The sequence below is a fragment of the Rhinopithecus roxellana genome, chromosome 3 (genome assembly GCF_007565055.1).
Source record: "Rhinopithecus roxellana isolate Shanxi Qingling chromosome 3, ASM756505v1, whole genome shotgun sequence".
NCBI lineage: Eukaryota > Metazoa > Chordata > Mammalia > Primates > Cercopithecidae > Rhinopithecus > Rhinopithecus roxellana.
In genome coordinates, this window is record NC_044551.1 from 27157147 (window position 1) to 27174088 (window position 16942).

The 16942-nt window shown below is 37.8% G+C and overlaps 1 protein-coding gene across 2 annotated transcripts in view; it reads left to right on the forward strand.

Moving 5' to 3' along the window:
* The window catches only part of EFNA5 (ephrin A5), a 294485-nt gene that overhangs the window by 107630 nt on the left and 169913 nt on the right, over positions 1–16942 (forward strand). The gene's annotated exons all lie outside the window — the stretch shown is intronic.

The window sequence follows — 16942 nt, forward strand, 5'->3', positions numbered from 1 at the left end:
CTCTTTAAAGGTTTGATCCTTAAAGAGCATGGACTATTAACTAAGCCCTGCTCTTTGCAAAGGAGTTATTGAATGAGTTTTCTTCCCCTAGAATTGGGTATGGCTTTAAGAAAACCCATGCATCCCTCTCATGGTCATCATAAGGGTTGCAGAGCTGGTGGGTGATTACTTTTGTACCCCACTGACTTTCATGTTGGTTTGTGAATCCTCTGAAAATGAGGCCTTTCCTTTTTGTGTATTTTATAACACAAACAGCTCAGTAATTTAATACTGGCCCTTGCAATATAAATATTACATTATAAATAAAATTTCCCATTATTGCCACAAGAAATTATCTGGATGCTAAGAATAATTTGGCTTTATAAGCTCATATACCAATATATTGTTTCCAAACCCAAATATTAACTATATAACGGGAAGCTCTCTTTTCTATTTTATTTTTTGCACTAGATTTAAAAATTTCTTAATGGAAGAGTCTGTCTTCTGCACAGTAGGTACTCAACACAGTTTGATATTCACAATGGTGAGTTTACTACATATTAGGAATTTTTTTAAGAAATGATGCTCAGCTACTTTTACAGGATCCTTCATTACTTTACGTCTAATTCTAGTTTTTGTTTATGGGCCATGGGACCAAGCTGGAACATACCAATTATACTATATTCAAACTTTGATTGTTAAGTCAAAATCTGTTACAGAAATATTGTTGGTGTGGGTGCAAGCAACCTAAGAAATACTTTCAAATTCATTTCACAAAAAGTGACCTAGAATGTTGATTTAGAAAAAATATAAGCTTAAAAATGATGCTATCTGCTTGTATGTGAGAGAGGAATGGAGAGAGAGAGAGAGAGACAGAGAGAGAGAGAGACAGAGAGAGAGAGAGGATGGGCGGAGGGGAAGAAAGAGCTAGGTAGAATGATAAATGAAAATCTAAAAAGGCGGGCTTCATTTCACTGGTATTAATTTGGTAAATTATCCATAATTTATTAGAGCTTGTAAACATTGTGGCAAAATTTTTTGCCCTGTCAGTAATGAATTGCTACATCATTAATTTTGTCAAGGGATCAAGAAACAACATTGCTGAGCTCAAAGAAAACTCCTAGATGAATGAATATAGTTGGGTTGAGGTGCTGGTGTGGTTGATTAATTCAGCAGTGAATCCACATGACCGTTTCTTTCCTCATCATCAGCCTGACCTCACCTGCAAACAGTGGCACGGTGCGTCCCATCACCCAGTGGGGAGGAGGCTGTGTAGTCAGCACTGCATTTAGTTCTTTACGTTTCCCTGTGACACTGTGCTGGCCTGTGTATATTTAAATATTCACTTACTTCGAGTATGTTTAAAGTGGTAAATGAAAAACTACATTTAAAAAAAGTCAGTTGGAATAAAAATGATAAAAGAAATCAGAAATACTTCAGATGAGAATATTTTATGGAGAACTTAGTGTCCAATACCTGTTTAAGCATTAAATTTGGCATTTAGTCTCCTGTTAGCTATGGGGAAAGAGAAACCTGATTATTCATATAGTTTTAATTTTCTCATGAAAGTGTATTGTTTCAGGCCAGGTGCAGTGGCTCACTCCTGTAATCCCAGCACTCTGGGAGGTTGAGGTGGGCGGGTAATGAGGTCAGGAGTTCGAGACCAGCCTGGCCAACATGGTGAAACCCCATCTCTGCCAAAAATACAAAATATTAGCCAGGCATGGTGGCATGCTCCTGTAATCCCAGCTGCTCAGGAGGCTGAGGCAGGAGAATTGCTTGAACCCAGGAGGTGGAGGTTGCACTGAGCCAAGGTAGCACCACTGTACTCCAGCCTGGGTGACAGCAAGACTCCATCTCAAGGAAAAAAAAGTGTATTTTTTTTCCTGGTATTTAATGACTAAGAGGTGTTTGTCACATGGCTCTTAACACAAGTGGTACCAGGTAGCATAGCAGAGTTTATTTTGAATTTTATAAATTGCATTTTATGGCTATTTCTTTGGTTTTGAATTGTTAATTCATAGGCATTTCAGGAAAGGTAGGTTGCAGTTGTCTTGTGCACTGAAATTGTCCAGGTATGATTGATTTGCTCATCAGGCCTGTAAAGAGGTAGAGTTTGGGGAACCTAGAATAGTGAATATTTACTAGTGAAAATTTACTAGTTACTCTTTATATCCCTTATACAGCATCTGTCTGCTACTAAGGCTTCACCTGTTCTTAATAAACATAATTAATGGTTAAAGTCTCATGGGTGTTTAAAGCAGTAGTTGCCTGTGGGTTGAATAAAGAGCATTGTCTTTAGAACCTAATGTAAAGTTAGCACTCACATTACAGAACTGTAGGGCTTAGTTCTGGATCCTTAGAGCTTGGTCCATGCAGCCATTCCTGGCTCTGCCTCACCTTTGGGATTCTGATGTCAGGGAGCCTCACTCCATGCATTGTCTAAGCAAGCTGCTGTTATGATGGATGAGGGCCTGTCTCTGCAGTATGATATGGAGGGTATTTGGGGATGGGAGCAAGGAGAGGAACCCAGTCTAATTCACGCACTTTTTGAGAGATAAAGAATCTGATAATCACAACATTAAGCCACTTGTCCTTGCTACCCAGCTAGGTAGTAGCATGTGTGAAACTAGAACGGATATTTAAGAGCTTGACTTAACGTTTGTGGGCAGCTAAAATATGAGCACACTTCACAGCAGCATGTGGGAGATGACTCAAGTAGTTCAATGGAAAGAAGGACAAGTGGGTAATATTAAAGGTTAATATTTGTTTAATCAAAACATGAGAACAGGGTATTTTTTACTTAGATTTTAACACAGCCAAATTCACCTGCTCTTTATGGTTGAGACTTCATAATACCTAACTAGAAGAGGAAATTTCATCTGTCAACTAGCTACCTTGTTACTTTAAGGAATCAGGTAATTTTTCTTCTTTTCTTCTCCTTTTGTACTTTATATTATATCAAAGGCCTTAATTGGCCTGTTGCTTTTAATAACATAGTCAATATTTTAAGTAAAAATTGAAAATCTTCATATATTGGCTGATAAGCATTATGTAAAATTTGAATTTGAAAGTAATTCATTCTTTAGCTCTTTAATGTAAAAGTTTAAAAATAAACTTTCAGCATAAGAAGCTTGAATCTTCAGTGTTGGACCATTTGAGAAAATAGAGTAAATCTAGTTTTATATAACTATCCTAATACTCTTAGAATACCAAGTGTTTTACAGTAACAAGTTTGAGATAGGTTCCAATATGAATGTATTATCCCCACAGCCAGCCTGTTCGTTTACTCAATTTCAGAATACATATTAAAGAAAGTAATATCTATGCCCAATCCTTGTTTCAAAGTGTATTCATATGTTCAGATTTGGGGGAGGAAAGCATCCAGCCAGAAGTATTTTTTAAAGCAAATAAACTCCCCAAAGGATAATTGGTCTTCTAGAGGCATCAATGTGTATTTTAATGTTTATCTTTGCAGTAGGGTACATTTCTATTTTCTTTCAGCAATTTCACTCCTAGCACCAGGATGGCTATAGGAGGACTTCTTCCAGAGATGTGATGAATGACTTCTAAACAGTTCTATTTGAGACCATATTTTCCTTCAGAGAGAATATAAATATTCTTTTGATTGTGCATATTACTTAAAACTTCATGTATGTAGTGAAATGAACGTAAACAGATGTAAAATTGGGTCTTTGATAAAATGTAAAGTTAGCATTCCATTCTGAATTATATTCTGGAGAAGTAAAATTATGAGAGAACACTTAGGGAGTGCTCTCTGCAAACATCAAGAGCAATTCATTCATTCCCTCATCCTGTCAGTAAATATTCGGTGCTCATTATGAGCCTGTTGCTATACTATATCCTAAGAGGGTTGCAATACATACATATATGTATGTATGTATTTTTTTGCTAGACATATACATAAGAAAGAGTTAAATGATGGTTTAAAAAGAAGAGTCACAATGAATGATCAGAAAATAAAGCCCCACACAGTGGAAGTTACCATGAAGAAGGGTTTTGGAGGCAATGGGAACCAGCAGGGCTGCAAAGGTGCTGAGTGGTGGGAGAGGCAGTGGTGGTGGCAGGGGCCAGGGTAGGGGGAAGGAAAGTTGCATAGGGAATCAGGGCATCTGGCCTCAGTCCTGGCCATTCACCATCCCAGTGATTTACGAAACTGTGTCAGTTCCCTGGAACATAAGATTATCTCTAGCATCCCTTCTTGCCATTCTGTCATCTAAGTGCCCATCTGGCTGTAGAATTCTCTTCGTTTCTGCCTCCAGTTTTTGGCTTAAACATAAAAGTGCCAGACATATATTAGAAAAGAAAAACACAACAAAAACCTCATGTAAACCAATTTTCTTATGTTCTCTTTCCTTTGGTTCAGCCTGGATTCTTCTGCTCCATAAATATTTCCCATTTAGAAAGTAATTACATCAAGGCAAAGCTATATGTTTAAACATATATGGGTTTTATTGTTACGTGATAACTGAGTCTAAATTAGATGATTCTCATTAATGAAAGGACAAGAAAATAAGTAAGTCCAGACATAATCAGGTCACAGCGTTTGGCCATTGTGCCTTAACCTTCCCTTTGCCCTTATCTGCTAAAGCTTTGGCCTTAATATGGACAAAGAGCAATTTCAATCTCTTTACATTCCTATCCTTTTTCTTGAGCGGCTTCAAATTTAAACCTCTAATAAAGAAAGGGATAATAAAATAGCAGAGAAAGTATAATGGGAATTATATTGACTCTCAGAGAAGTTTTGGAAGAGAAATATATTCTCTTTCTTCAGCTCCGTCATAGTATAATCATGGTGTGATTTCTACTTTGCTAGATTAGGGACTATTTTGGAAATCTTTAATGAGTATAATCAGGAGGTAAGCATTTAAAAATTACTATTTCGGCCGGGCGCGGTGGCTCAAGCCTGTAATCCCAGCACTTTGGGAGGCCGAGACGGGCGGATCACGAGGTCAGGAGATCGAGACCATCCTGGCAAACACGGGGAAACCCCGTCTCTACTAAAAAACACAAAAAACTAGCCGGGCGAGGTGGTGGGCGTCTGTGGTTCCAGCTACTTGGGAGGCTGAGGCAGGAGAATGGCGTGAACCGGGGAGGCGGAGCTTGCAGTGAGCCGAGATCGCTCCACTGCACTCCAGCCTGGGCCACAGAGCGAGACTCCGTCTCAAAAAAAAAAAAAAAAAAAAAAAAAAAAAAATTACTATTTCCTGAAAGTTAGGAAATTATTGTTCAGTGTAAAATGCAAAAGGCAAAGGGAAAAAAGCCAGTTACTTTAAGAAAAGAAACAAACAAAACAGAAAAGCCATTATAATCTGTGTGGCATGATATAGTAGAGTTGCTGGGAGTGGGAGTTGAAATTTGAGTTGTAGGCTTAACTTTGAATATTTCGGTGTAAGGTTGGGCAAGTCATGTAATATCTTTGGGGCTCAGATTTTTTTTTCTGGTTTATGTTTATTTTAATGCCCCTCCCCCTCTCAGACTTTTTAAAAAAAATGCAATATAATAACAGCAAGCATTTATATATGCCATGTTCCAGGCAGTATTCTAAACCTTTTATATTTAATTACTTAATCCTCTCACCTATACCATGGGGGTAGATACTATCATATGATTGCAATTTTGTGCTTGTTTTATCTTGCATAACATTTTTGAGAAATTGTCTGAACCCAGGTCTCTTTGATTGTAAATTTATGCTATAAACCACTCCACTTGACTGCCTTATTATTTACATCATTATTATAAGAGACCAACTATTTAATTATTCAAAGGTAAAAACACTTCTAAACACATATAATAGTAACAAAACTTTGTATATATAAACTATTTTGTCTCCAAAGGAACTCTGAAAAAGGTCTCTTATAATTTTAGTTATTGAGCAAAATCTCTGATATTAGAGCCTCTTTTTAAATCCCCGTTGTACAGATGAGAACTATGGTACACACACAGACAAGAGCTGGCAGCATGTAGAAGAATGCCACACTAACCAGGATTGAATTCACTTCTGTATATGTCCGTTGACAAATGTCATTGTTTAGACATGAGGAAACAAAAATAGCTTTTACCACATTGCCCCAGGCACCACAGTCTCAGAATTCCTGTCAACCCTCAACTCTGCCACTGGGCTGCATGATTCCTGAGGCAGCGTGTGGTTGAAACTCAAGCTAGGATGCCTGCCACCTGACCTCCAGCCTTCCCTCTCTCGCCCCTTCTCATTTAACAAATGTTTGCTAAGCACCTCCCACGTACCAGGCGCTGTGCTGGGGACCAAGGCAAATATGTTTACAGCCACAGATATGACCTGTGCCCTGTGTAGCTTACAGTTCAAAAGGGGCATATAATGATAGACATGCTGTGAGAAATGAAGGAGATATAGGTGGTTTTTGGAGAGGGATTTGGAACAGGAGCCTTAAGGTTTGGATCCAAGCAGCCATTTAATTTCTTCCTAAGTATTCCAACTTTGGTATGACTAGTCTCCCACATACCGGGTAATTTAGGGCAAGTAAGATGTGCTGGAGGGATCTGAATGAGATCAAAATTTAGATTAAAAAAAAAATCTTCCTGTGGCTTTTCATTAGTGGAATGTGAAATGGAGTAATGAATTGGCTTTATGAGGGCATTGGTTCAGGTGACTTCCTCTTGCCGCAGACCACTGGATTTGAGATAGTTATTTATTTTATTTATTTTATATTTTTATTTATTTATTTATTTTTATTTTAAGATGGAGTTTTGCTCCTGTCACCCAGGCTGGAGTGCAGTGGTGCGATCTCGACTCACTGCAACCTCTGCCTCCCTGGTTCAAGTGATTCTTCAGCCTTAGTCTTCTGAGTAGCTGGGATTACAGGTACCCGTTACCATGCCCAGCTAATTTTTGTATTTTTAGTAGAAACAAGGCTTCACCATGTTGGCCAGGCTGATCTCAAACTGCTGACCTCAAGTGATCCTCCAGCCTCAACCTCCCAAAGTGCTGGGATTACACGTGTGAGCCACCACACCAGGCTGAGATATGTATTTATTAAGAAGACTACCATGAGTAGGAGAACAGAGTTCCAGCTTGAAGCATAGAAAATTTGAGTTTTACTTTGCACTATGTTGCTAAATAACTTGTGCAAGTTTTTGGTGGTGGTTGTAAAATCTAATAGGACTCTTGTGAAGATTAAGTAAGAATGTGTACATATAACAGCTCACATGGTACCTGGCACATAGGAAGTGTGGATTAAATGTAGTTCTCCTGGTTCTTAGTTGATGTGGGAGAGACCAAGGTGGATAAGAAACTGTGAGTGCCAGGTCTGGATAGCCTTGATGGGGATAGGATATTTATCCACAAAGGCAGTTTAGTATACTTATGTGCCAAAGAGGGGCAGTGGGGTTGACTTACTGACCAAATAGATGATAAATAGTGTACGGGCTCAGGATGGGTATATTTTGGAGGGGCACAAGGTGTGAAGAAGGGAAATCATGGATGTTTCCAGCAGTGTAGACTGAGTCGTGCAATTTGCATAGAATACCTGATCTTTATAGGAGAAGTATTAGCTGGTGAGTCAGATAGAGATGCTTTGAAAGGACCAGGATGTTTTACTCTGCACCCTAAGGGAAGCTTACCCTTCTTTTTCAGCCTTCTGGGTGAAAGATGAGAAAGAAGTAGAAAGAATGCTATTTTTACTATATTCTTGAAATGGAGGTTTGTAGCAAGTTGGTGTTTAATAAAGAAGTTTCTTTCCATTATTTTTGGCTTGAGATTTAATGAACAGTTGTAGTAAAATCAGATTAGCTATATACACTACTATTGTAGAAGAATGTGTATATCTTACATCTGACTTTAAGCTATTATCCATTCTTTGCATTCCTTTCTTCTGTCACAGGTTAATTAAACCCATGTTTTGGTCAGTGCTTACGCTACATGGCAGAATGTTTAACATTCAGTTTCAGATGACTATATGAGAAGTAATGGGATAAAAATCTCTTTACATTGATGACTTCAGGCTCAATTATTGCAGAATAAAATAATGATGAAATTAAATATGTAACACAAATAAAATCTCCATTCCCCTTCTCCCATACACAAAATGGCATATAGCAATGGACACAAAAGCACTAAGAAAAGGTTGAACATGGGTAGCTGCACAAACAGGATTACAAAGCTGCATGTCGGCCGACCAAATAGATTAATGGGTGATGTATATCTGGCTATCTCAGGATTCTGAAGGTGTACCAGAGCAAGATAATGAAATTGCCTGTCAGGTAATCTGATTTGAGGATTCCAGTCATATGTGAACTGGTGTGTGGGCTAATAAGCCAGGAATTTGCCAAGACTCATTATTTTTAAAGTTGCTCAACTCTCTACATCTGTCTCTGCAGGATATGTTAGACAAAGTGTCCTGCATAGAGCAAGAGGTGGGGAACCCGTGAGAATGCCCAGGTTACCGAGAATTGCTGAGGCACAGCTCCAGATCGAGTTGAGTGTTTCTCGGTTGTTCAGAGCTCAGCTAGAGAACTGCATAGCTGCCAAGCAGACAGCATGGTAACCTTTCTCCGTCCTGGTTGGCAGAAGCTGCTGTTGCAGAATGTAATAGTAAATGTCCCTCCAAAGATGTGCAGGGTGTAGGCATTTGCATCTTGGCTCGGGCATTTAGTGGCACTTTAACCTTGGCCAAGGTACATAGCCTTTTTAAGACTCGGTTTTCCTATCTGCAAAGTATAGAAAATAGTGCCTAATCCATAGGGTTGTTACTGATAGTGAAGTTGATCTCACAGTATTTGGTACATGATATTTGTTAGATATAATAAAAAGATCAAATAAATTGAGGGCTCTGTACACTTCATTGATATTTCTCTTTGCCTATCAATTAGTTTCTTCCTACCTCGTTTTTAATTATGAAACGATTATAATTGTTCCCCTTCTCTTTCACTTAATGTTTCTATGAGGATAAATAGAGAAACCTCACCATTACTTATTATTGGTATGTTTTTGTTTCATTCAGCTTTTACGTGTATTATGCAAATATTAATTGTTCCCATATCAGTGACACAGAAGAATCACCAGCAGTAACAGTTCTTTTATTTGGGGCATAAGATTCAACTGGAATATCAGAATGGGAGGATTCTAGAAAAGGTGCTCAAAGCTTTAATTATTTTATTTCTGATACATATGAGATGTGTGCTTTTAATATACACCTGTTTATATTCTAGTATAATTAATTTCTCCCTTTTGTAATTTGTTAGCCCTGAAATATTGGAAAAAAATAAAATGTCTCAGTGAATGAACTGTTATGATCAGTATGATTTTTAAAACAGTGCTAACAAATTATAGGGTGATCAGCTAGCTTTCTGGACATAAGTTACAGCTTGCCTCTTTGAAGAAACTCTTTTTATTCTGCATATGATAGAATTTGTATCATAAAATTATTCTGTTTTCCAAAGGAATTACTTCTCAACTCTAGGTATTAATTTTCTTTTGTAAAGCAGCAGATATTTCCACATCCCAGGCTAAATAATAATCCAAAAATAACTGCAAAGAAAGAAAATATAATGATGTGTGGAAGAAGTTACCAGGTGTGGGGTTGTCTTTTTTTCTTAAGAAAAAAGAATCATTCAAATGCTTTTTCAACTGTCTCTATGAAGAACTAATCCCTCAGGATGATTATAATGTATATATAATTTAGACCAAAAATGCCAATATTCAATATGCTTCATTTGGTAGAAGGAAAATCATAAAAGGAATCAACATCTCATCTCTATTATCTATTTAGTGAATTCTCTAGAATTCCCATTGGATATGGAAGAAGATACATTAATGTCAATAGCAATGGCCACAAAGTAGAGTGTCCTGCTAGATAATTGCTCTACCAGTAGGAGAAGGCAGGCTATGTTAGTCCAATAAGAGCTTCTGTTCGAGGTCAAGGTCTCCTCTGAAGGTTTAAACAACTGCACCTTAGGGAGATGTAAAATGGAGATGGTCTCTCCCCTTTAGGGATATAAAATCTAATGGATGGGTTTGCCTTCCCTAGGGTGACTGTGGCCTTGACCCTATGGAGTGGATTACTCTCACCAAGCTTTGAAAGCAGCAGATGATGTGGCCATGGTAGAGTGGGGCCAAGATCTTTTCCTTCCTAGCTCCCATCTTTCCTCTCCCTGTGTCCCATACTTCTCTTCCCTAACGTTTCCACAGCCCAGCCATGGCAGGCTCACTGGGGATTGCAGAGCAGGCAGTGAGTGTTCATCCCATTGTTAGTCATGGCCGCTGCCTGCCCACAGTTTAATAAGGTCCCTGGGGAAACCCAAGTAAATATCTTAAGTTCCGGGGTGTTTAGTCAAACAGGATCGGGGCAGTTCTTTTTCTCTCCCTGTCACTCTTTCTTTCTTGGTGTATTTATATTGCCTTGTGGTTAGGATTACACCTCTGGGGGAAATTTATATCTAAAGCTAATCCCTTAGAGGAGGGCTGTAATAATAAAATAGCAACTTGCATTTATTTATTCTTTTACAGCCTACAAAGTACCCTCATATTGTCTTGCTTACCCCTAAAACTAACCCTCACAGGTAAATTACTATTGCCCACATGTTACAGCTTATAAAAATCATTGCTCAAAATGTCAGAGCCAGGAACCGGACCCAGAAATCCTATTCTATTACATGGACTAGTCTTTTCCACTTCACCGTACCATAGATAGCTGTTTACAATATCTGATGCACGTGACAACATCAAAACATTCTTCAATTTTTAAAATCTTCATTCCTTTGGCTTTGTAAAATGGAGAGCTCTATGAATATACAGAGCTCCCTGATGAGATGAAGCCAATTCATATAAACAGATTTCAGACTGGTACTATAAAAGTTATCAGTTAGCTTGCCATATCAGTTACATTTTTCATAGTACCCTGCTCTAAGTAGACACCAGATGTTGTTCACTAATGGAATGGTAAGAATGGTTAACATAGACTTTGGAGCCTGTAGTTATCACTGTTTGTCACTTCCCAGCTTTCTTCTCTCCCATGAGTTACCTACACTTTCTGTGCCTCAGTTTCCTCACCTATTAAATGAGGATGGGAAGAGCACTTCCCTCATGGGTCACTTGGGGATCAAGTGAGTTAACACATAGCGAGCATGATGCCAAGCATATAATCAGCCCACAGTTAATATTAGCAGTTATTATTATTATCATTCTTAGTATTGTTATTGGCACTGTAATTTTTTACAACACTTTTGCTATTCCCATTTACCATAAAGCTAGTATGTGGAAGGCTTTTAGGCATTTTCTCACTTTTCCCAGAAGTTACCAGAAACAAAGAGAGCCCTGGTCATGTTTTGCAGTCTTGTGGGCCACAGTAAATGGCCAGGTTTGCATAACTCTGCTAAAGCCGAAAGTTTTTAAGTCACTTTTTATAGTGCATGCACTTGGCAATATTAAAACAAAAACAAAAACAAAAACAAAAACAAAAAAAAAAAAAAACAACTTGAGTCTCAATAGAAAGAGAAGAGAAGGAAAGAGATTGCTATAAAAGTACACTTTTAGCTGAAAGTGTTGGTCATATGGAGACAGTAGTGGGGATTTTTTTCAGCTTTGTAAAATCTTTAACAGCCTTTTTTTTTAAAAAGCTTATATATTTTACTTATAGTTCCTTCTTAGACTTAAAAGAATTATCATGTCCTAGGAGATTTTTCAGAACATGTTTTTGTATTACAATTTCATAGGGAAAGTTTAAAGTAAATGTTCAGAGACATCCTTTCTTCTGATGGGACAGGAAAGAGATGGAATGAATTGATACTGCGAAGAGGGGTAAAATAGGTGTCATAACTTCCACTTTGATCGTTTGTTTCCTAAGTGTCCTGTTTGATAGGGAAGAATATGGAAATTGGCAGGGAGTTGCTAAAGTAGATCAGAAAAAAATTCTTGTATGGATCCCTCAATCTGGACTCCAGGCACTTGGGTCTCTAGTCTCTGCTGCTGGATATTTAAGGGGGATAGTCATTGTACTTCCATTTTCTTGCTGACCAGAGGGCAATTACAGAACATGTCATTACTATGAAAGGTTATTGTGAGAATTGAATGAGTTACGTGTAAAACTACTTTGAAAAATATGAAGCATTTTTGTGAGGCAGAAGAGTGTAATGGTTTCAAGCAGGAGTTGGCAAACTACATGTTACAGATTGTCTATGGCAGAGATTGTGTAGCCCACAAAGCCTGAAATATTTACTCTCTGGCCTTCAAACAAACACTGGCAGACCCCTGACTTGGAGCATGGATTCTAATGCCAGTTGGCCTTGGTTTGAATCCTGGCTCTGCAGTTACTGCTGTGTGACCTTGGGGCTGGTTAATTAACCTATATCTCTATCTTTTTATCTCTGGAAAAAAAGATGATGATGGTACCAATGCCACAGGGTGGCCAAGACTATGAAATGAGTTAGGACGCATAATTATACTGTAAAAATCTCTTAGGGCATCACCTGGCATTTATTAAGTGCTATATAAGGTTTATGTGATATTATTAAAACACCTTATTCGTGTAGGGTACTGCTGGATTAAACAATTTTTATAGCATCCTGATTTTATAACATGATATTTGTATACTAAAGCTTTTTAAAATTACTAAATTGATAGTTAAAGAAACTGATGTTTTTCATTTCATTGTACCTAGCAGGAATACTACCTAGAATACTACTGTAGTCTACCTAGAATACCAAAATACTGGTAGGGCCTGAAAATATTCTAAGGACTTCTAGAAGTCACATTGCAGATTACCAAGTAGTGGCATTTGAGGAGACTTCAGCTGAGACAAGTCTCTATTATGATGGTGGACAAATTGAAATGAAACTATAAAGTTTGTTATTCTTTGTGAGTAGAAATGTCTACTAAAGTGCATACATTTTATTTCAATATAGAAAGTAGGAATGAAAATTATAACTGCCTTATTATTAAGGTACAGTACATATATTGTATCATTTAGCCATTATACCAATACTGCAAAGTATGTGTTTTTCTTCCCATTTGAAAAATGGAGAAGTTGAATCTCAGAAAGATTAGACAATTTGCCTATAAGGTAGGTGGTAAGCGCATAATCATTCTCCTCTACAATACTGTCAAAGAGGAATAAATTCAGTGTTGAAGTCCTAACACTATCTCGTATACATATAAAGATGAGGAAACGCTTATTGATTATATCAATGACAATTTACCATTAGTATTATATAATTCAATCATATTAAAATAGAACTTCTAAATTATTAACTTGTTATAATATTTCCATATTAAATTGACATTTGACATCTCAGAATATTGCTGACAAGAGTTGTTCCCCGTATTTCAGGACCGCAGTTTTGCGTACCCATCAGAAATCTGAGCACATCTAAAAGCATCTCTGCATTTAGTGGAACCACGTGAGGGCACTTTGCCCATGATCAGAGCTATTTTACGGTTTTCTTTGTTAATGTCTTTCTGCTCTAAGAGAACCCTATAATGAGCAGTCCCTTACTTGACTACAGATTGCCGTCCTAAAAATGTGTTCGACAGTCAAAAATCCAAAAGTTGAAAGGTAGACAAATACCTTATAAGGAATGACTTCCATTTCCAGAGAGCCATAGGTACTAACCAATCCCTTTTTACATTTGAGAGGTACTATTTCTGTGTGGGTCAGGCAACCCCGTGAGTGCTGAAGGATCTGGACAGCATAAGAGGCCCGGGAAAGTGGCTGCTCATTCCTCATGGCCAGAGCCAGGACTCAGGGCAGCAATGCCTGATCTCAGGACAAGGCCCAGGCCACTGCCAGGACTCTCACAGGGACATCCCTATGCAGAGGCATCCTACATCAGAGGACTGGCCCTTCTTCCTTCCCTCTTACCACTGTGGAAGCCTGGGACCCAACAGGCTTGAGATGAGAGCTGAAGAGACTGAGTTTGGTGCCTGTGAGATACAGAAAGATGTGGGTGCTCAGTATGGATGAGCACACAATGCGATGGTCCAGGCCCATCTGTTCAAAAAAACCCCAGTTTACTCTTAGGGACTGGATACTTCTCTCTTAGTCTCCATCTGCTCGAGGGGACTAACAAGCTGCTACGTATTAGCAATATGAGTATGGCAAACTATGAGCATCCATTTCCTTACCTGTAAAATGAGGATAGTTCTTGCCTTGCTTGTCTTAAAGACTTTGTGGGGATCAAATGAAATAATGTCTGTTTTGTGTTAGTTCAGGGATTACATGTAATTCTTTCCAGGTTAATTACCAGACAAATTGGTGAGGTGCCTGTGTATTTAAAAGCCTCCGTATTTTTGACCACTATTAATGGTTAATCCAAAAGAAAAATAAAGCATTCTGGAAAAACTATCATGTAAATCAATTACAATTTGGGCTTTTTTTTTTTTTTTCTTACTCTGAAATGTGTCAGGACCACTATTTTAGGAAATAACATTCTTGGCATACTTTGAATGAATTTTTACTTCTCTAGAGCTTGATTGCATAGAAAAGAAATACCCAGCCTGCAAAGTAAAGCATTCTGGAAAAATTATTGGGTAAAACAATTATACAATTGTCATTGCAAAAAATGTGTATGTGTAAGTGTTTATGTTTTCTTACTGAGTGCGAGAATTGTGTCATTTTACTTAATTCAGACACTGGAGGGTTTGGGGGATCTTAATCTCGTCTAGAGCAAATCCTCTCAAAGACTTACTTGACTGGACTTCTTCCACTTTATACTGTTGAACTTGGTGGAGTACTAGTCCTATCACCATAATCCACCAAAGCGAACACACCTTTGAAAGACTGCTTCCTACAGATGAGGAAACTGACAGGTGGTTTCACATTTTGCACATCTGGTTTTAAAACAAAGGACTGATTCAACAGATACTCAGCATCAGCCTCTTTACTTCTGCTAGACACTGCTCCTACTAACAGCTCGCGTCAGCTGTACATTTCAGTGCTGTGTTATTTATGTGACAGTTCCTTGTAGCCCGTTGTACAACAAGAATCCAAGCAAGTATTTCCCAAATTTCAAGCTTTACCTGTTAATCTTTTTAGAAACTTACTCACCTTGCAAAAAAACTATCTGAAGGTGTATCTACAACATTCCTTTATTTTTAGCTATTGCTCTTATAAAAATAATCATATTAAATGTGAAGCAAAATTGCAGGAAAAAATATTTTGACCATTAATGGTAGCATTGCATATGCGATATCCAATTTTTCCATACTGTTCTGATGTGAAAGGGGCAGCGATTGTTTTAAAAGTCCATTGTTTAATAACATTTATGTTGGTTCTAAACTTCAAACAATTTTTTAAAAAGTGTGGGTAGTCTTTCCTCACTCCACCTCAACTGAAATAATGAATTGGATTCTGAAGTTTAATTTTCAGTTTAGTTTCAGTTGTACTACATGTATTTCCTTGAGTAGGTTAGTTTGCCTCTCTGGACCTCATTTTCATCATTGGAAAATGAAGGTTCAAGTCATTTGATTTTTGTGGCTTCTTCTGGAATCTTCCTAAAGATAGTTTATTCTTCACAATTATTTTTAACTTAGACAGGGTTTACAGAATTTTATATAGACCTTTTTAGGAACTTGAGCCTACTACATAAAGAATAAACCACCTTCTGTGAACTTGAATGCTATTTTAGGGTATAATTTTTGTTTATTTGTTCAAAAAATAGTGATTCAATTTAAGCCAAAAGCACTTATTTTAATAACAGATTCTTAGTTAAGCTATTTTACCAAAGTTACATTACCATGAAATTTCTGGGGGGGCGGGGAACACAATTACACTGTCTTACAAAGTCACCCCTTATAATCATTCACAATTAGTATATATATCATCAAAAAGAAAAATGCTTTGTTTTTTTATGGTTAAAAATAACAAGGGACTTCATGTAAATGTATAACCTACTTAATGTCTTTTTTAATGCTCTGCAGCCAACTCAAAGAAAAATGTCCTGCCAGGGGTAAACACTGATTCTGTATTTATTTGCGCAGCAGGCATTGGTTTCATGAAGTAGGCTTGTTTTTTTTTGAACATCAGTGTCTTGCCCTAACATTTTAAACTGTAAACCCAAAACTCCTGACCAAGAGAGCTTTGCTGTTAGAACAAAGTTTAGAGTATACTGTGTGACACCATCACACCTGTGTTGTGGTCCCAGAGGTTTCTGTTGTTGGGAGGTACGAGTGTTATTAAAGGAAAACAGCAAACCTATCTTGATTTTCCTCTCAAAAGTCAGATCTCTCATGAAGATGGGAGTATGAATTTCCCATACTGGCATCTATGGGAAAATGCCTTTCTTAAAAGACCTTCCTCTAGGGGCCTGAAGGAAGTTGTATCTTCTTTGCTTTTTCTATTGCATTCCAATTTTCAGACAGGCCAGTGGTACAGTGTATCCATGATCCATGTGTACAGTAGGAGAATGAAGCTACAGTAAGTAATACAAAAAGCTACTTCTTTTGCAGCTTGATTGAAACAATCCACTGGTGGTTGCTTGGTTGTCAGCTTGAGCTTGTCTGTGTGACTTCTTTTCTGCTCCTTACTTCCATCCGTCATTGCAGAGAGCACAGAAGAAGGAATATATATAGTGCCCTGTGCTTGCTTAGGCCTTAGCAAATATCAATTCATCACCAACTTGGCTCTAAAAGAGACCATTCATTGGCATGTTAGAACATTACAATTTACCCAGTGTTCCCTGGTGTTGAAGGAGTCATATGACCGGATCTCAAAACAAAAAAGAATTCCATGATATGGTCTTGGAGTTATTAATAAAAATAACTGCTGTTTGACAGGAAAGGCATATGGCAAATTTAAGATGCATGGCCGCAGTATTTTGTTTAAAAAAAATTCTTTCCTACGCCAGGGGTGAGAGTGTGTGTGTGTCTGTGTGTGTGTGTGTATGTATGTTTTATGTACCAGAAAAACCTCCAGCTCTGACAAGCCATTGACAAGGTGTTTCAGTCTTTGCTAGCTTCCTATTTCATTGCTCT